This window comes from Triturus cristatus, chromosome 10 (assembly GCF_964204655.1).
Source record: "Triturus cristatus chromosome 10, aTriCri1.1, whole genome shotgun sequence".
In the NCBI taxonomy this organism is placed as follows: domain Eukaryota; kingdom Metazoa; phylum Chordata; class Amphibia; order Caudata; family Salamandridae; genus Triturus; species Triturus cristatus.
This window is the reverse complement of record NC_140593.1, coordinates 857,015,694-857,035,275: the sequence shown is the minus strand read 5'-3', so window position 1 is coordinate 857,035,275 and position 19,582 is coordinate 857,015,694. Positions and strand designations below refer to the sequence as shown.

Genomic DNA, 19,582 nt, shown 5'->3' with positions numbered 1-19,582 from the left:
TGTGTGCCTAGGCTCGTTGGTCTAGGGGTATGATTCTCACTTAGGGTGCGAGAGGTCCCGGGTTCAAATCCCGGACCAGCCCTTTTTCAGAGGTAAACATACGAATCCTACTCAAAGCTCACAATGCCTGACTATTTCTCATTACACTCGCCGCATTGTTGCACAAAAAATTTTGAACCTCATAAGAAACATGGATCACCATGCTTTTTCTGCCTTCATGCTTAGTCTGTGTGTGTCCCAGGTGATGCTTTCCCAAGCTGTACTTGCTGGCATTTAGGCATCAGATATTTGTCTGTCGATGCCTGCATAAGTCAATTTTAATACGTCTAATTGCAAGCATGTGGCTGATATCTCTGCAGTTTTCACACTTGCTCCTCGCTTTCTGAGTGGCTGCTGATACAGCAGAATAGAAGTAGAGAGAATCCTTGAGAGGAACCTTGCTCTAACAGTAAAACACAGCAAGTGAGTTTCTGTAGTGTAGTGGTCATCACGTTCGCCTAACACGCGAAAGGTCCCCGGTTCGAGACCGGGCAGAAACACTGTGCATGAGCTGCTTTTATGTGCACCCTCTAAAACCTTATTATCTCAATGCAAGCTTAAGAAGAGGCGGTCCTTGAACCCAGCGAGCCGTGGGAAACTTCCTTTTCTTTTGCAAGACGAAACAAAGTAATCCGCATCCATCAGTGGTCGCTCTTGGGCCTAGCTTTTTTTTTGTCATGCCATGTTGTATTGTGGGGTCTTTACACTTGTGACATTGCTGTGAACGTTGTAAGTGCAAACATTGGCAGGTGCAGTCAGAAGAGTCAGATCTGTGCACACCCAGGGCTGTCAGGATGGCTGAGTGGTCTAAGGTGCCAGACTCAAGAGAGCTTGATCTTCAGTGCAACTGAGACTTCTGGTCTCCTCATGGAGGCGTGGGTTCAAATCCCACTTCTGACAGGTTTCTTTTACACCCTTAAATCGTCCTGTTTTTTGCAGTGCATTCCCCACACACCACAATCATTGCACGGACCTGTAACATATGACGAGAAATCCACCAACGATCAGGCTGGGCCCTCAATCACAATTCCATGTATTCCTGGAAGGGACACCTCAGGCACACCTTCCGTTAAATTTGCACTCCATCACACAAACTGCCGTGCTGGTTTCTCATCAAGCAGTTGATCCCATCTTTGTTGTGAGGCTCTCCTGCCACCTTTTGGGCGGAGAAGGCACTGTCCCTGCAACAACACAGGCAGACATGTTCAACAGGGCTTCCTGGTTATGTGGGAGGAGCAGATTGTCATTGGTCCCCCCTTGCGAATTTTAATTTACATAAGGACGACAGAGAGGTAGCTGGGAGTAGGCAGTACACACGGACATTGAACTCTATCTTGTGATTTGCAGCCAATTCTAGATTGAGGCAGGAGGAAAGGAGGTGACTTGCCCAAAAATGGCCATACTGGGAATTCAGCCACCCTGGGGCTCCCAGGTGAGTGTTTCAGTCCTGCGAGCCACTCATATAAATCTCGCTTGATCGAGCCTGATCGAGCGCTGAGTGAGCGTGTTTGAATCCAAGAATCAAATGCCTCTGTCTTAGGAGCAAGAATTGGCAGGCCCTCCCTTGCATCTGGGGTGGAAGTCTATGGGGCAAGTGTCCAGGACTTGCAGAGGAGTACAAGTGCCAGAAAGTGCCTGCAGTTCTCATCAGCGCCTTTTTTCTGCTCTCTGGCAGCTAGGCTATCGACTGATCCCTTCCTTGCAAGAGTGAAAAAAACAACACCTTGAGAGAAAACATGACTTTGTGTGGTTCACATAGAGAGAGAGCAGCCAAATAGCCCTACTTTGTTTCTGAAAGACGCATAAGAAATTGCTTAAAATGCCGACTGGGGAATCAGGCTCGTTGGTCTAGGGTTATGATTCTCGCTTCGGGTGCGAGAGGTCCCGGGTTCAAATCCCGGACGAGCCCATGCTGTGGAATTATTTTTAGGCTGCTTATTATATAGGGCCATTTCTTCTTTTCAATGCTATAAGACGCCGTGTATGGTGAGAAAGTTCCTTTCCCTCTACGCTATTTCCCACTTTTGGCGTATAGAATTTCAGTGCCGGACTTCTTTGCAACTGCTTTTCTGGGGTGGACCATCAGTGTAGGAAAATTAAATGCAAAGTGTTTTTCTAGTGTGGTTTCAGGTATGGTTTTAAAATCGCCTTTTGGAATAAAAGTGGTCCTCGTTCCTTTCTTCCAAAGAAAGAGATCGGGTAAGGAGGGTCCAACTTTGAGCTTCATGGACATTGGCCCTTGGTCTGTGCATTCCAGCCCACTACATGCCAAGAAGATTCCTGCAAACGTGTCTGTTTCTGTAGTGTAGTGGTTATCACGTTCGCTTTACACGCGAAAGGTCCCTGGTTCGAGACCGGGCAGAAACAGCAGCTTTCTGTTTTTCACACAGTTTGCATTTACTCTCTCAACTTATAGGAAAGCTGAGATAATGGAAGCTGTCTATCCCTCACCAGCGTGACGTACTGTGCTCCAGGGGCATCAGTGACAGCTCAAAAAGAGAAGTGACGATAGTTTGCGCTATTCGTTTGCACGTCCTTGTGTACTGAAGGTTGGGCCTACTTCATGAAAGCAAGGCATGAGAGCAGAAATGGTTTTATTGACCTCACCGAGAGCATACACCTAGAACAAACAAAATGTCTGAAGGATAGAGGCATTTTCATTTCTTGTTCGATGACGGCCATGGAAAAGACAGCAACCATATTGCAGAAGAGAGCAGCATGTGCAGTTGCTTGCTTTGGGTGAAGCATTCACTAACTCACTGCCAATAACCCCCGGAGCCGGTGCGAAAGGCGACTCTTGTGTGCCTAGGCTCGTTGGTCTAGGGGTATGATTCTCGCTTAGGGTGCGAGAGGTCCTGGGTTCAAATCCCGGACCAGCCCTTTTTCAGAGGTAAACATACGAATCCTACTCAAAGCTCACAATGCCTGACTATTTCTCATTACACTCGCCGCATTGTTGCACAAAATATTTTGAACCTCATAAGAAACATGGATCACCATGCTTTTTCTGCCTTCATGCTTAGTCTGTGTGTGTCCCAGGTGATGCTTTCCCAAGCTGTACTTGCTGGCATTTAGGCATCAGATATTTGTCTGTCGATGCCTGCATAAGTCAATTTTAATACGTCTAATTGCAAGCATGTTGGCTGATATCTCTGCAGTTTTCACACTTGCTCCTCGCTTTCTGAGTGGCTGCTGATACAGCAGAATAGAAGTAGAGAGAATCCTTGAGAGGAACCTTGCTCTAACAGTAAAACACAGCAAGTGAGTTACTGTAGTGTAGTGGTCATCACGTTCGCCTAACACGCGAAAGGTCCCCGGTTCGAGACCGGGCAGAAACACTGTGCATGAGCTGCTTTTATGTGCACCCTCTAAAATCTTATTATCTCAATGCAAGCTTAAGAAGAGGCGGTCCTTGAACCCAGCGAGCCGTGGGAAACTTCCTTTTCTTTTGCAAGACGAAACAAAGTAATCCGCATCCATCAGTGGTCGCTCTTGGGCCTAGCTTTTTTTTTGTCATGCCATGTTGTATTGTGGGGTCTTTACATTTGTGACATTGCTGTGAACGTTGTAAGTGCAAACATTGGCAGGTGCAGTCAGAAGAGTCAGATCTGTGCACACCCAGGGCTGTCAGGATGGCTGAGTGGTCTAAGGTGCCAGACTCAAGAGAGCTTGATCTTCAGTGCAACTGAAACTTCTGGTCTCCTCATGGAGGCGTGGGTTCAAATCCCACTTCTGACAGGTTTCTTTTACACCCTTAAATCGTCCTGTTTTTTGCAGTGCATTCCCCACACACCACAATCATTGCACGGACCTGTAACATATGACGAGAAATCCACCAACGATCAGGCTGGGCCCTCAATCACAATTCCATGTATTCCTGGAAGGGACACCTCAGGCACACCTTCCGTTAAATTTGCACTCCATCACACAAACTGCCGTGCTGGTTTCTCATTAAGCAGTTGATCCCATCTTTGTTGTGAGGCTCTCCTGCCACCTTTTGGGCGGAGAAGGCACTGTCCCTGCAACAACACAGGCAGACATGTTCAACAGGGCTTCCTGGTTATGTGGGAGGAGCAGATTGTCATTGGTCCCCCCTTGCGAATTTTAATTTACATAAGGACGACAGAGAGGTAGCTGGGAGTAGGCAGTACACACGGACATTGAACTCTATCTTGTGATTTGCAGCCAATTCTAGATTGAGGCAGGAGGAAAGGAGGTGACTTGCCCAAAAATGGCCATACTGGGAATTCAGCCACCCTGGGGCTCCCAGGTGAGTGTTTCAGTCCTGCGAGCCACTCATATAAATCTCGCTTGATCGAGCCTGATCGAGCGCTGAGTGAGCGTGTTTGAATCCAAGAATCAAATGCCTCTGTCTTAGGAGCAAGAATTGGCAGGCCCTCCCTTGCATCTGGGGTGGATGTCTATGGGGCAAGTGTCCAGGACTTGCAGAGGAGTACAAGTGCCAGAAAGTGCCTGCAGTTCTCATCAGCGCCTTTTTTCTGCTCTCTGGCAGCTAGGCTATCGACTGATCCCTTCCTTGCAAGAGTGAAAAAAACAACACCTTGAGAGAAAACATGACTTTGTGTGGTTCACATAGAGAGAGAGCAGCCAAATAGCCCTGCTTTGTTTCTGAAAGACGCATAAGAAATTGCTTAAAATGCCGACTGGGGAATCAGGCTCGTTGGTCTAGGGTTATGATTCTTGCTTCGGGTGCGAGAGGTCCCGGGTTCAAATCCCGGACGAGCCCATGCTGTGGTATTATTTTTAGGCTGCTTATTATATAGGGCCATTTCTTCTTTTCAATGCTATAAGACGCCGTGTATGGTGAGAAAGTTCCTTTCCCTCTACGCTATTTCCCACTTTTGGCGTATAGAATTTCAGTGCCGGACTTCTTTGCAACTGCTTTTCTGGGGTGGACCATCAGTGTAGGAAAATTAAATGCAAAGTGTTTTTCTAGTGTGGTTTCAGGTATGGTTTTAAAATCGCCTTTTGGAATAAAAGTGGTCCTCGTTCCTTTCTTCCAAAGAAAGAGATCGGGTAAGGAGGGTCCAACTTTGAGCTTCATGGACATTGGCCCTTGGTCTGTGCATTCCAGCCCACTACATGCCAAGAAGATTCCTGCAAGCGTGTCTGTTTCTGTAGTGTAGTGGTTATCACGTTCGCTTTACACGCGAAAAGTCCCTGGTTCGAGACCGGGCAGAAACAGCAGCTTTCTGTTTTTCACACAGTTTGCATTTACTCTCTCAACTTATAGGAAAGCTGAGATAATGGAAGCTGTCTATCCCTCACCAGCGTGACGTACTGTGCTCCAGGGGCATCAGTGACAGCTCAAAAAGAGAAGTGACGATAGTTTGCGCTATTTGTTTGCACGTCCTTGTGTACTGAAGGTTGGGCCTACTTCATGAAAGCAAGGCATGAGAGCAGAAATGGTTTTATTGACCTCACCGAGAGCATACACCTAGAACAAACAAAATGTCTGAAGGATAGAGGCATTTTCATTTCTTGTTCGATGACGGCCATGGAAAAGACAGCAACCATATTGCAGAAGAGAGCAGCATGTGCAGTTGCTTGCTTTGGGTGAAGCATTCACTAACTCACTGCCAATAACCCCCGGAGCCGGTGCGAAAGGCGACTCTTGTGTGCCTAGGCTCGTTGGTCTAGGGGTATGATTCTCGCTTAGGGTGCGAGAGGTCCCGGGTTCAAATCCCGGACCAGCCCTTTTTCAGAGGTAAACATACGAATCCTACTCAAAGCTCACAATGCCTGACTATTTCTCATTACACTCGCCGCATTGTTGCACAAAATATTTTGAACCTCATAAGAAACATGGATCACCATGCTTTTTCTGCCTTCATGCTTAGTCTGTGTGTGTCCCAGGTGATGCTTTCCCAAGCTGTACTTGCTGGCATTTAGGCATCAGATATTTGTCTGTCGATGCCTGCATAAGTCAATTTTAATACGTCTAATTGCAAGCATGTTGGCTGATATCTCTGCAGTTTTCACACTTGCTCCTCGCTTTCTGAGTGGCTGCTGATACAGCAGAATAGAAGTAGAGAGAATCCTTGAGAGGAACCTTGCTCTAACAGTAAAACACAGCAAGTGAGTTACTGTAGTGTAGTGGTCATCACGTTCGCCTAACACGCGAAAGGTCCCCGGTTCGAGACCGGGCAGAAACACTGTGCATGAGCTGCTTTTATGTGCACCCTCTAAAATCTTATTATCTCAATGCAAGCTTAAGAAGAGGCGGTCCTTGAACCCAGCGAGCCGTGGGAAACTTCCTTTTCTTTTGCAAGACGAAACAAAGTAATCCGCATCCATCAGTGGCCGCTCTTGGGCCTAGCTTTTTTTTTGTCATGCCATGTTGTATTGTGGGGTCTTTACATTTGTGACATTGCTGTGAACGTTGTAAGTGCAAACATTGGCAGGTGCAGTCAGAAGAGTCAGATCTGTGCACACCCAGGGCTGTCAGGATGGCTGAGTGGTCTAAGGTGCCAGACTCAAGAGAGCTTGATCTTCAGTGCAACTGAAACTTCTGGTCTCCTCATGGAGGCGTGGGTTCAAATCCCACTTCTGACAGGTTTCTTTTACACCCTTAAATCGTCCTGTTTTTTGCAGTGCATTCCCCACACACCACAATCATTGCACGGACCTGTAACATATGACGAGAAATCCACCAACGATCAGGCTGGGCCCTCAATCACAATTCCATGTATTCCTGGAAGGGACACCTCAGGCACACCTTCCGTTAAATTTGCACTCCATCACACAAACTGCCGTGCTGGTTTCTCATTAAGCAGTTGATCCCATCTTTGTTGTGAGGCTCTCCTGCCACCTTTTGGGCGGAGAAGGCACTGTCCCTGCAACAACACAGGCAGACATGTTCAACAGGGCTTCCTGGTTATGTGGGAGGAGCAGATTGTCATTGGTCCCCCCTTGCGAATTTTAATTTACATAAGGACGACAGAGAGGTAGCTGGGAGTAGGCAGTACACACGGACATTGAACTCTATCTTGTGATTTGCAGCCAATTCTAGATTGAGGCAGGAGGAAAGGAGGTGACTTGCCCAAAAATGGCCATACTGGGAATTCAGCCACCCTGGGGCTCCCAGGTGAGTGTTTCAGTCCTGCGAGCCACTCATATAAATCTCGCTTGATCGAGCCTGATCGAGCGCTGAGTGAGCGTGTTTGAATCCAAGAATCAAATGCCTCTGTCTTAGGAGCAAGAATTGGCAGGCCCTCCCTTGCATCTGGGGTGGATGTCTATGGGGCAAGTGTCCAGGACTTGCAGAGGAGTACAAGTGCCAGAAAGTGCCTGCAGTTCTCATCAGCGCCTTTTTTCTGCTCTCTGGCAGCTAGGCTATCGACTGATCCCTTCCTTGCAAGAGTGAAAAAAACAACACCTTGAGAGAAAACATGACTTTGTGTGGTTCACATAGAGAGAGAGCAGCCAAATAGTCCTGCTTTGTTTCTGAAAGACGCATAAGAAATTGCTTAAAATGCCGACTGGGGAATCAGGCTCGTTGGTCTAGGGTTATGATTCTTGCTTCGGGTGCGAGAGGTCCCGGGTTCAAATCCCGGACGAGCCCATGCTGTGGTATTATTTTTAGGCTGCTTATTATATAGGGCCATTTCTTCTTTTCAATGCTATAAGACGCCGTGTATGGTGAGGAAGTTCCTTTCCCTCTACGCTATTTCCCACTTTTGGCGTATAGAATTTCAGTGCCGGACTTCTTTGCAACTGCTTTTCTGGGGTGGACCATCAGTGTAGGAAAATTAAATGCAAAGTGTTTTTCTAGTGTGGTTTCAGGTATGGTTTTAAAATCGCCTTTTGGAATAAAAGTGGTCCTCGTTCCTTTCTTCCAAAGAAAGAGATCGGGTAAGGAGGGTCCAACTTTGAGCTTCATGGACATTGGCCCTTGGTCTGTGCATTCCAGCCCACTACATGCCAAGAAGATTCCTGCAAGCGTGTCTGTTTCTGTAGTGTAGTGGTTATCACGTTCGCTTTACACGCGAAAAGTCCCTGGTTCGAGACCGGGCAGAAACAGCAGCTTTCTGTTTTTCACACAGTTTGCATTTACTCTCTCAACTTATAGGAAAGCTGAGATAATGGAAGCTGTCTATCCCTCACCAGCGTGACGTACTGTGCTCCAGGGGCATCAGTGACAGCTCAAAAAGAGAAGTGACGATAGTTTGCGCTATTTGTTTGCACGTCCTTGTGTACTGAAGGTTGGGCCTACTTCATGAAAGCAAGGCATGAGAGCAGAAATGGTTTTATTGACCTCACCGAGAGCATACACCTAGAACAAACAAAATGTCTGAAGGATAGAGGCATTTTCATTTCTTGTTCGATGACGGCCATCGGAAAGACAGCAACCATATTGCAGAAGAGAGCAGCATGTGCAGTTGCTTGCTTTGGGTGAAGCATTCACTAACTCACTGCCAATAACCCCCGGAGCCGGTGCGAAAGGCGACTCTTGTGTGCCTAGGCTCGTTGGTCTAGGGGTATGATTCTCGCTTAGGGTGCGAGAGGTCCCGGGTTCAAATCCCGGACCAGCCCTTTTTCAGAGGTAAACATACGAATCCTACTCAAAGCTCACAATGCCTGACTATTTCTCATTACACTCGCCGCATTGTTGCACAAAATATTTTGAACCTCATAAGAAACATGGATCACCATGCTTTTTCTGCCTTCATGCTTAGTCTGTGTGTGTCCCAGGTGATGCTTTCCCAAGCTGTACTTGCTGGCATTTAGGCATCAGATATTTGTCTGTCAATGCCTGCATAAGTCAATTTTAATACGTCTAATTGCAAGCATGTGGCTGATATCTCTGCAGTTTTCACACTTGCTCCTCGCTTTCTGAGTGGCTGCTGATACAGCAGAATAGAAGTAGAGAGAATCCTTGGGAGGAACCTTGCTCTAACAGTAAAACACAGCAAGTGAGTTTCTGTAGTGTAGTGGTCATCTCGTTCGCCTAACACGCGAAAGGTCCCCGGTTCGAGACCGGGCAGAAACACTGTGCATGAGCTGCTTTTATGTGCACCCTCTAAAACCTTATTATCTCAATGCAAGCTTAAGAAGAGGCGGTCCTTGAACCCAGCGAGCCGTGGGAAACTTCCTTTTCTTTTGCAAGACGAAACAAAGTAATCCGCATCCATCAGTGGTCGCTCTTGGGCCTAGCTTTTTTTTTGTCATGCCATGTTGTATTGTGGGGTCTTTACACTTGTGACATTGCTGTGAACGTTGTAAGTGCAAACATTGGCAGGTGCAGTCAGAAGAGTCAGATCTGTGCACACCCAGGGCTGTCAGGATGGCTGAGTGGTCTAAGGTGCCAGACTCAAGAGAGCTTGATCTTCAGTGCAACTGAGACTTCTGGTCTCCTCATGGAGGCGTGGGTTCAAATCCCACTTCTGACAGGTTTCTTTTACACCCTTAAATCGTCCTGTTTTTTGCAGTGCATTCCCCACACACCACAATCATTGCACGGACCTGTAACATATGACGAGAAATCCACCAACGATCAGGCTGGGCCCTCAATCACAATTCCATGTATTCCTGGAAGGGACACCTCAGGCACACCTTCCGTTAAATTTGCACTCCATCACACAAACTGCCGTGCTGGTTTCTCATCAAGCAGTTGATCCCATCTTTGTTGTGAGGCTCTCCTGCCACCTTTTGGGCGGAGAAGGCACTGTCCCTGCAACAACACAGGCAGACATGTTCAACAGGGCTTCCTGGTTATGTGGGAGGAGCAGATTGTCATTGGTCCCCCCTTGCGAATTTTAATTTACATAAGGACGACAGAGAGGTAGCTGGGAGTAGGCAGTACACACGGACATTGAACTCTATCTTGTGATTTGCAGCCAATTCTAGATTGAGGCAGGAGGAAAGGAGGTGACTTGCCCAAAAATGGCCATACTGGGAATTCAGCCACCCTGGGGCTCCCAGGTGAGTGTTTCAGTCCTGCGAGCCACTCATATAAATCTCGCCTGATCGAGCCTGATCGAGCGCTGAGTGAGCGTGTTTGAATCCAAGAATCAAATGCCTCTGTCTTAGGAGCAAGAATTGGCAGGCCCTCCCTTGCATCTGGGGTGGAAGTCCATGGGGCAAGTGTCCAGGACTTGCAGAGGAGTACAAGTGCCAGAAAGTGCCTGCAGTTCTCATCAGCGCCTTTTTTCTGCTCTCTGGCAGCAAGGATATCGACTGATCCCTTCCTTGCAAGAGTGAAAAAAACAACACCTTGAGAGAAAACATGACTTTGTGTGGTTCACATAGAGAGAGAGCAGCCAAATAGCCCTGCTTTGTTTCTGAAAGACGCATCAGAAATTGCTTAAAATGCCGACTGGGGAATCAGGCTCGTTGGTCTAGGGGTATGATTATCGCTTCGGGTGCGAGAGGTCCCGGGTTCAAATCCCGGACGAGCCCATGCTGTGGAATTATTTTTAGGCTGCTTATTATATAGGGCCATTTCATCTTTTCAATGCTATAAGACGCCGTGTATGGTGAGAAAGTTCCTTTCCCTCTACGCTATTTCCCACTTTTGGCGTATAGAATTTCAGTGCCGGACTTCTTTGCAACTGCTTTTCTGGGGTGGACCATCAGTGTAGGAAAATTAAATGCAAAGTGTTTTTCTAGTGTGGTTTCAGGTATGGTTTTAAAATCGCCTTTTGGAATAAAAGTGGTCCTCGTTCCTTTCTTCCAAAGAAAGAGATCGGGTAAGGAGGGTCCAACTTTGAGCTTCATGGACATTGGCCCTTGGTCTGTGCATTCCAGCCCACTACATGCCAAGAAGATTCCTGCAAGCGTGTCTGTTTCTGTAGTGTAGTGGTTATCACGTTCGCTTTACACGCGAAAGGTCCCTGGTTCGAGACCGGGCAGAAACAGCAGCTTTCTGTTTTTCACACAGTTTGCATTTACTCTCTCAACTTATAGGAAAGCTGAGATAATGGAAGCTGTCTATCCCTCACCAGCGTGACGTACTGTGCTCCAGGGGCATCAGTGACAGCTCAAAAAGAGAAGTGACGATAGTTTGCGCTATTCGTTTGCACGTCCTTGTGTACTGAAGGTTGGGCCTACTTCATGAAAGCAAGGCATGAGAGCAGAAATGGTTTTATTGACCTCACCGAGAGCATACACCTAGAACAAACAAAATGTCTGAAGGATAGAGGCATTTTCATTTCTTGTTCGATGACGGCCATGGAAAAGACAGCAACCATATTGCAGAAGAGAGCAGCATGTGCAGTTGCTTGCTTTGGGTGAAGCATTCACTAACTCGCTGCCAATAACCCCCGGAGCCGGTGCGAAAGGCGACTCTTGTGTGCCTTGGCTCGTTGGTCTAGGGGTATGATTCTCGCTTAGGGTGCGAGAGGTCCCGGGTTCAAATCCCGGACGAGCCCTTTTTCAGAGGTAAACATACGAATCCTACTCAAAACTCACAATGCCTGACTATTTCTCATTACACTCGCCGCATTGTTGCACAAAATATTTTGAACCTCATAAGAAACATGGATCACCATGCTTTTTCTGCCTTCATGCTTAGTCTGTGTGTGTCCCAGGTGATGCTTTCCCAAGCTGTACTTGCTGGCATTTAGGCATCAGATATTTGTCTGTCGATGCATGCATAAGTCAATTTTTAATACGTCTAATTGCAAGCATGTTGGCTGATATCTCTGCAGTTTTCACACTTGCTCCTCGCTTTCTGAGTGGCTGCTGATACAGCAGAATAGAAGTAGAGAGAATCCTTGAGAGGAACCTTGCTCTAACAGTAAAACACAGCAAGTGAGTTTCTGTAGTGTAGTGGTCATCACGTTCGCCTAACACGCGAAAGGTCCCAGGTTCGAGACCGGGCAGAAACACTGTGCATGAGTTGCTTTTATGTGCACCCTCTAAAACCTTATTATCTCAATGCAAGCTTAAGAAGAGGCGGTCCTTGAACCCAGCGAGCCGTGGGAAACTTCCTTTACTTTTGCAAGACGAAACAAAGTAATCCGCATCCATCAGTGGTCGCTCTTGTGCCTAGCTTTTTTTTTGTCATGCCATGTTGCATTGTGGGGTCTTTACACTTGTGACATTGCTGTGAACGTTGTAAGTGCAAACATTGGCAGGTGCAGTCAGAAGAGTCAGATCTGTGCACACCCAGGGCTGTCAGGATAGCCGAGTGGTCTAAGGCGCCAGATGCAAGAGAGCTTGATCTTCAATGCAACTGAGACTTCTGGTCTCCTCATGGAGGCGTGGGTTCAAATCCCACTTCTGACAGGCTTCTTTTACACCCTTAAATCGTCCTGTTTTTTGCAGTGCATTCCCCACACACCACAATCTTTGCACGGACCTGTAACATATGACGAGAAATCCACCCACGATCAGGCTGGGCCCTCAATCACAATTCCATGTATTCCTGGAAGGGACACCTCAGGCACACCTTCCGTTAAATTTGCACTCCATCACACAAACTGCCGTGCTGGTTTCTCATCAAGCAGTTGATCCCATCTTTGTTGTGAGGCTCTCCTGCCACCTTTTGGGCGGAGAAGGCACTGTCCCTGCAACAACACAGGCAGACATGTTCAACAGGGCTTCCTGGTTATGTGGGAGGAGCAGATTGTCATTGGTCCCCCCTTGCGAATTTTAATTTACATAAGGACGACAGAGAGGTAGCTGGGAGTAGGCAGTACACACGGACATTGAACTCTATCTTGTGATTTGCAGCCAATTGTAGATTGAGGCAGGAGGAAAGGAGGTGACTTGCCCAAAAATGGCCATACTGGGAATTCAGCCACCCTGGGGCTCCCAGGTGAGTGTTTCAGTCCTGCGAGCCACTCATATAAATCTCGCTTGATCGAGCCTGATCGAGCGCTGAGTGAGCGTGTTTGAATCCAAGAATCAAATGCCTCTGTCTTAGGAGCAAGAATTGGCAGGCCCTCCCTTGCATCTGGGGTGGAAGTCTATGGGGCAAGTGTCCAGGACTTGCAGAGGAGTACAAGTGCCAGAAAGTGCCTGCAGTTCTCATCAGCGCCTTTTTTCTGCTCTCTGGCAGCTAGGCTATCGACTGATCCCTTCCTTGCAAGAGTGAAAAAAACAACACCTTGAGAGAAAACATGACTTTGTGTGGTTCACATAGAGAGAGAGCAGCCAAATAGCCCTTCTTTGTTTCTGAAAGACGCATAAGAAATTGCTTAAAATGCCGACTGGGGAATCAGGCTCGTTGGTCTAGGGTTATGATTCTCGCTTCGGGTGCGAGAGGTCCCGGGTTCAAATCCCGGACGAGCCCATGCTGTGGAATTATTTTTAGGCTGCTTATTATATAGGGCCATTTCTTCTTTTCAATGCTATAAGACGCCGTGTATGGTGAGAAAGTTCCTTTCCCTCTACGCTATTTCCCACTTTTGGCGTATAGAATTTCAGTGCCGGACTTCTTTGCAACTGCTTTTCTGGGGTGGACCATCAGTGTAGGAAAATTAAATGCAAAGTGTTTTTCTAGTGTGGTTTCAGGTATGGTTTTAAAATCGCCTTTTGGAATAAAAGTGGTCCTCGTTCCTTTCTTCCAAAGAAAGAGATCGGGTAAGGAGGGTCCAACTTTGAGCTTCATGGACATTGGCCCTTGGTCTGTGCATTCCAGCCCACTACATGCCAAGAAGATTCCTGCAAACGTGTCTGTTTCTGTAGTGTAGTGGTTATCACGTTCGCTTTACACGCGAAAGGTCCCTGGTTCGAGACCGGGCAGAAACAGCAGCTTTCTGTTTTTCACACAGTTTGCATTTACTCTCTCAACTTATAGGAAAGCTGAGATAATGGAAGCTGTCTATCCCTCACCAGCGTGACGTACTGTGCTCCAGGGGCATCAGTGACAGCTCAAAAAGAGAAGTGACGATAGTTTGCGCTATTCGTTTGCACGTCCTTGTGTACTGAAGGTTGGGCCTACTTCATGAAAGCAAGGCATGAGAGCAGAAATGGTTTTATTGACCTCACCGAGAGCATACACCTAGAACAAACAAAATGTCTGAAGGATAGAGGCATTTTCATTTCTTGTTCGATGACGGCCATGGAAAAGACAGCAACCATATTGCAGAAGAGAGCAGCATGTGCAGTTGCTTGCTTTGGGTGAAGCATTCACTAACTCACTGCCAATAACCCCCGGAGCCGGTGCGAAAGGCGACTCTTGTGTGCCTAGGCTCGTTGGTCTAGGGGTATGATTCTCGCTTAGGGTGCGAGAGGTCCCGGGTTCAAATCCCGGGCCAGCCCTTTTTCAGAGGTAAACATACGAATCCTACTCAAAGCTCACAATGCCTGACTATTTCTCATTACACTCGCCGCATTGTTGCACAAAATATTTTGAACCTCATAAGAAACATGGATCACCATGCTTTTTCTGCCTTCATGCTTAGTCTGTGTGTGTCCCAGGTGATGCTTTCCCAAGCTGTACTTGCTGGCATTTAGGCATCAGATATTTGTCTGTCGATGCCTGCATAAGTCAATTTTAATACGTCTAATTGCAAGCATGTTGGCTGATATCTCTGCAGTTTTCACACTTGCTCCTCGCTTTCTGAGTGGCTGCTGATACAGCAGAATAGAAGTAGAGAGAATCCTTGAGAGGAACCTTGCTCTAACAGTAAAACACAGCAAGTGAGTTACTGTAGTGTAGTGGTCATCACGTTCGCCTAACACGCGAAAGGTCCCCGGTTCGAGACTGGGCAGAAACACTGTGCATGAGCTGCTTTTATGTGCACCCTCTAAAACCTTATTATCTCAATGCAAGCTTAAGAAGAGGCGGTCCTTGAACCCAGCGAGCCGTGGGAAACTTCCTTTTCTTTTGCAAGACGAAACAAAGTAATCCGCATCCATCAGTGGTCGCTCTTGGGCCTAGCTTTTTTTTTGTCATGCCATGTTGTATTGTGGGGTCTTTACATTTGTGACATTGCTGTGAACGTTGTAAGTGCAAACATTGGCAGGTGCAGTCAGAAGAGTCAGATCTGTGCACACCCAGGGCTGTCAGGATGGCTGAGTGGTCTAAGGTGCCAGACTCAAGAGAGCTTGATCTTCAGTGCAACTGAGACTTCTGGTCTCCTCATGGAGGCGTGGGTTCAAATCCCACTTCTGACAGGTTTCTTTTACACCCTTAAATCGTCCTGTTTTTTGCAGTGCATTCCCCACACACCACAATCATTGCACGGACCTGTAACATATGACGAGAAATCCACCAACGATCAGGCTGGGCCCTCAATCACAATTCCATGTATTCCTGGAAGGGACACCTCAGGCACACCTTCCGTTAAATTTGCACTCCATCACACAAACTGCCGTGCTGGTTTCTCATTAAGCAGTTGATCCCATCTTTGTTGTGAGGCTCTCCTGCCACCTTTTGGGCGGAGAAGGCACTGTCCCTGCAACAACACAGGCAGACATGTTCAACAGGGCTTCCTGGTTATGTGGGAGGAGCAGATTGTCATTGGTCCCCCCTTGCGAATTTTAATTTACATAAGGACGACAGAGAGGTAGCTGGGAGTAGGCAGTACACACGGACATTGAACTCTATCTTGTGATTTGCAGCCAATTCTAGATTGAGGCAGGAGGAAAGGAGGTGACTTGCCCAAAAATGGCCATACTGGGAATTCAGCCACCCTGGGGCTCCCAGGTGAGTGTTTCAGTCCTGCGAGCCACTCATATAAATCTCGCTTGATCGAGCCTGATCGAGCGCTGAGTGAGCGTGTTTGAATCCAAGAATCAAATGCCTCTGTCTTAGGAGCAAGAATTGGCAGGCCCTCCCTTGCATCTGGGGTGGATGTCTATGGGGCAAGTGTCCAGGACTTGCAGAGGAGTACAAGTGCCAGAAAGTGCCTGCAGTTCTCATCAGCGCCTTTTTTCTGCTCTCTGGCAGCTAGGCTATCGACTGATCCCTTCCTTGCAAGAGTGAAAAAAACAACACCTTGAGAGAAAACATGACTTTGTGTGGTTCACATAGAGAGAGAGCAGCCAAATAGCCCTGCTTTGTTTCTGAAAGACGCATAAGAAATTGCTTAAAATGCCGACTGGGGAATCAGGCTCATTGGTCTAGGGTTATGATTCTTGCTTCGGGTGCGAGAGGTCCCGGGTTCAAATCCCGGACGAGCCCATGCTGTGGTATTATTTTTAGGCTGCTTATTATATAGGGCCATTTCTTCTTTTCAATGCTATAAGACACCGTGTATGGTGAGAAAGTTCCTTTCCCTCTACGCTATTTCCCACTTTTGGCGTATAGAATTTCAGTGCCGGACTTCTTTGCAACTGCTTTTCTGGGGTGGACCATCAGTGTAGGAAAATTAAATGCAAAGTGTTTTTCTAGTGTGGTTTCAGGTATGGTTTTAAAATCGCCTTTTGGAATAAAAGTGGTCCTCGTTCCTTTCTTCCAAAGAAAGAGATCGGGTAAGGAGGGTCCAACTTTGAGCTTCATGGACATTGGCCCTTGGTCTGTGCATTCCAGCCCACTACATGCCAAGAAGATTCCTGCAAGCGTGTCTGTTTCTGTAGTGTAGTGGTTATCACGTTTGCTTTACACGCGAAAAGTCCCTGGTTCGAGACCGGGCAGAAACAGCAGCTTTCTGTTTTTCACACAGTTTGCATTTACTCTCTCAACTTATAGGAAAGCTGAGATAATGGAAGCTGTCTATCCCTCACCAGCGTGACGTACTGTGCTCCAGGGGCATCAGTGACAGCTCAAAAAGATAAGTGACGATAGTTTGCGCTATTCGTTTGCACGTCCTTGTGTACTGAAGGTTGGGCCTACTTCATGAAAGCAAGGCATGAGAGCAGAAATGGTTTTATTGACCTCACCGAGAGCATACACCTAGAACAAACAAAATGTCTGAAGGATAGAGGCATTTTCATTTCTTGTTCGATGACGGCCATGGAAAAGACAGCAACCATATTGCAGAAGAGAGCAGCATGTGCAGTTGCTTGCTTTGGGTGAAGCATTCACTAACTCACTGCCAATAACCCCCGGAGCCGGTGCGAAAGGCGACTCTTGTGTGCCTAGGCTCGTTGGTCTAGGGGTATGATTCTCACTTAGGGTGCGAGAGGTCCCGGGTTCAAATCCCGGACCAGCCCTTTTTCAGAGGTAAACATACGAATCCTACTCAAAGCTCACAATGCCTGACTATTTCTCATTACACTCGCCGCATTGTTGCACAAAAAATTTTGAACCTCATAAGAAACATGGATCACCATGCTTTTTCTGCCTTCATGCTTAGTCTGTGTGTGTCCCAGGTGATGCTTTCCCAAGCTGTACTTGCTGGCATTTAGGCATCAGATATTTGTCTGTCGATGCCTGCATAAGTCAATTTTAATACGTCTAATTGCAAGCATGTGGCTGATATCTCTGCAGTTTTCACACTTGCTCCTCGCTTTCTGAGTGGCTGCTGATACAGCAGAATAGAAGTAGAGAGAATCCTTGAGAGGAACCTTGCTCTAACAGTAAAACACAGCAAGTGAGTTTCTGAAGTGTAGTGGTCATCACGTTCGCCTAACACGCGAAAGGTCCCCGGTTCGAGACCGGGCAGAAACACTGTGCATGAGCTGCTTTTATGTGCACCCTCTAAAACCTTATTATCTCAATGCAAGCTTAAGAAGAGGCGGTCCTTGAACCCAGCGAGCCGTGGGAAACTTCCTTTTCTTTTGCAAGACGAAACAAAGTAATCCGCATCCATCAGTGGTCGCTCTTGGGCCTAGCTTTTTTTTTGTCATGCCATGTTGTATTGTGGGGTCTTTACACTTGTGACATTGCTGTGAACGTTGTAAGTGCAAACATTGGCAGGTGCAGTCAGAAGAGTCAGATCTGTGCACACCCAGGGCTGTCAGGATGGCTGAGTGGTCTAAGGTGCCAGACTCAAGAGAGCTTGATCTTCAGTGCAACTGAGACTTCTGGTCTCCTCATGGAGGCGTGGGTTCAAATCCCACTTCTGACAGGTTTCTTTTACACCCTTAAATCGTCCTGTTTTTTGCAGTGCATTCCCCACACACCACAATCATTGCACGGACCTGTAACATATGACGAGAAATCCACCAACGATCAGGCTGGGCCCTCAATCACAATTCCATGTATTCCTGGAAGGGACACCTCAGGCACACCTTCCGTTAAATTTGCACTCCATCACACAAACTGCCGTGCTGGTTTCTCATCAAGCAGTTGATCCCATCTTTGTTGTGAGGCTCTCCTGCCACCTTTTGGGCGGAGAAGGCACTGTCCCTGCAACAACACAGGCAGACATGTTCAACAGGGCTTCCTGGTTATGTGGGAGGAGCAGATTGTCATTGGTCCCCCCTTGCGAATTTTAATTTACATAAGGAAGACAGAGAGGTAGCTGGGAGTAGGCAGTACACACGGACATTGAACTCTATCTTGTGATTTGCAGCCAATTCTAGATTGAGGCAGGAGGAAAGGAGGTGACTTGCCCAACAATGACCTTCCTGGGAATTCAGCCACCCTGGGGCTCCCAGGTGAGTGTTTCAGTCCTGCGAGCCACTCATATAAATCTCGCTTGATCGAGCCTGATCGAGCGCTGAGTGAGCGTGTTTGAATCCAAGAATCAAATGCCTCTGTCTTAGGAGCAAGAATTGGCAGGCCCTCCCTTGCATCTGGGGTGGAAGTCTATGGGGCAAGTGTCCAGGACTTGCAGAGGAGTACAAGTGCCAGAAAGTGCCTGCAGTTCTCATCAGCGCCTTTTTTCTGCTCTCTGGCAGCTAGGCTATCGACTGATCCCTTCCTTGCAAGAGTGAAAAAAACAACACCTTGAGAGAAAACATGACTTTGTGTGGTTCACATAGAGAGAGAGCAGCCAAATAGCCCTGCTTTGTTTCTGAAAGACGCATAAGAAATTGCTTAAAATGCCGACTGGGGAATCAGGCTCGTTGGTCTAGGGTTATGATTCTTGCTTCGGGTGCGAGAGGTCCCGGGTTCAAATCCCGGACGAGCCCATGCTGTGGTATTATTTTTAGGCTGCTTATTATATAGGGCCATTTCTTCTTTTCAATGCTATAAGACGCCGTGTATGGTGAGAAAGTTCCTTTCCCTCTACGCTATTTCCCACTTTTGGCGTATAGAATTTCAGTGCCGGACTTCTTTGCAACTGCTTTTCTGGGGTGGACCATCAGTGTAGGAAAATTAAATGCAAAGTGTTTTTCTAGTGTGGTTTCAGGTATGGTTTTAAAATCGCCTTTTGGAATAAAAGTGGTCCTCGTTCCTTTCTTCCAAAGAAAGAGATCGGGTAAGGAGGGTCCAACTTTGAGCTTCATGGACATTGGCCCTTGGTCTGTGCATTCCAGCCCACTACATGCCAAGAAGATTCCTGCAAGCGTGTCTGTTTCTGTAGTGTAGTGGTTATCACGTTCGCTTTACACGCGAAAAGTCCCTGGTTCGAGACCAGGCAGAAACAGCAGCTTTCTGTTTTTCACACAGTTTGCATTTACTCTCTCAACTTATAGGAAAGCTGAGATAATGGAAGCTGTCTATCCCTCACCAGCGTGACATACTGTGCTCCAGGGGCATCAGTGACAGCTCAAAAAGAGAAGTGACGATAGTTTG

At 47.3% G+C, this 19,582-nt stretch overlaps 9 non-coding genes across 9 annotated transcripts; all 9 read left to right on the top strand.

Annotated features, from left to right (window-relative positions):
• The first annotated feature begins 466 nt into the window (after positions 1-466).
• TRNAV-AAC (transfer RNA valine (anticodon AAC)) lies at positions 467-539 on the top strand. The gene has a single exon. It is a non-coding gene; the product is annotated as a tRNA-Val (tRNA).
• Positions 540-2,333: 1,794 nt separating this feature from the next.
• TRNAV-UAC (transfer RNA valine (anticodon UAC)) lies at positions 2,334-2,406 on the top strand. The gene has a single exon. It is a non-coding gene; the product is annotated as a tRNA-Val (tRNA).
• Positions 2,407-5,171: 2,765 nt separating this feature from the next.
• TRNAV-UAC (transfer RNA valine (anticodon UAC)) lies at positions 5,172-5,244 on the top strand. Its single transcript has one exon. It is a non-coding gene; the product is annotated as a tRNA-Val (tRNA).
• Positions 5,245-8,009: 2,765 nt separating this feature from the next.
• On the top strand, positions 8,010-8,082 carry TRNAV-UAC (transfer RNA valine (anticodon UAC)). The gene has a single exon. It is a non-coding gene; the product is annotated as a tRNA-Val (tRNA).
• A 2,307-nt stretch (positions 8,083-10,389) lies between these two features.
• TRNAP-CGG (transfer RNA proline (anticodon CGG)) lies at positions 10,390-10,461 on the top strand. Its single transcript has one exon. It is a non-coding gene; the product is annotated as a tRNA-Pro (tRNA).
• A 385-nt stretch (positions 10,462-10,846) lies between these two features.
• TRNAV-UAC (transfer RNA valine (anticodon UAC)) lies at positions 10,847-10,919 on the top strand. The gene has a single exon. It is a non-coding gene; the product is annotated as a tRNA-Val (tRNA).
• A 441-nt stretch (positions 10,920-11,360) lies between these two features.
• On the top strand, positions 11,361-11,432 carry TRNAP-AGG (transfer RNA proline (anticodon AGG)). Its single transcript has one exon. It is a non-coding gene; the product is annotated as a tRNA-Pro (tRNA).
• Positions 11,433-13,685: 2,253 nt separating this feature from the next.
• On the top strand, positions 13,686-13,758 carry TRNAV-UAC (transfer RNA valine (anticodon UAC)). Its single transcript has one exon. It is a non-coding gene; the product is annotated as a tRNA-Val (tRNA).
• Positions 13,759-19,360: 5,602 nt separating this feature from the next.
• On the top strand, positions 19,361-19,433 carry TRNAV-UAC (transfer RNA valine (anticodon UAC)). Its single transcript has one exon. It is a non-coding gene; the product is annotated as a tRNA-Val (tRNA).
• The last annotated feature ends 149 nt before the right edge of the window (positions 19,434-19,582 follow it).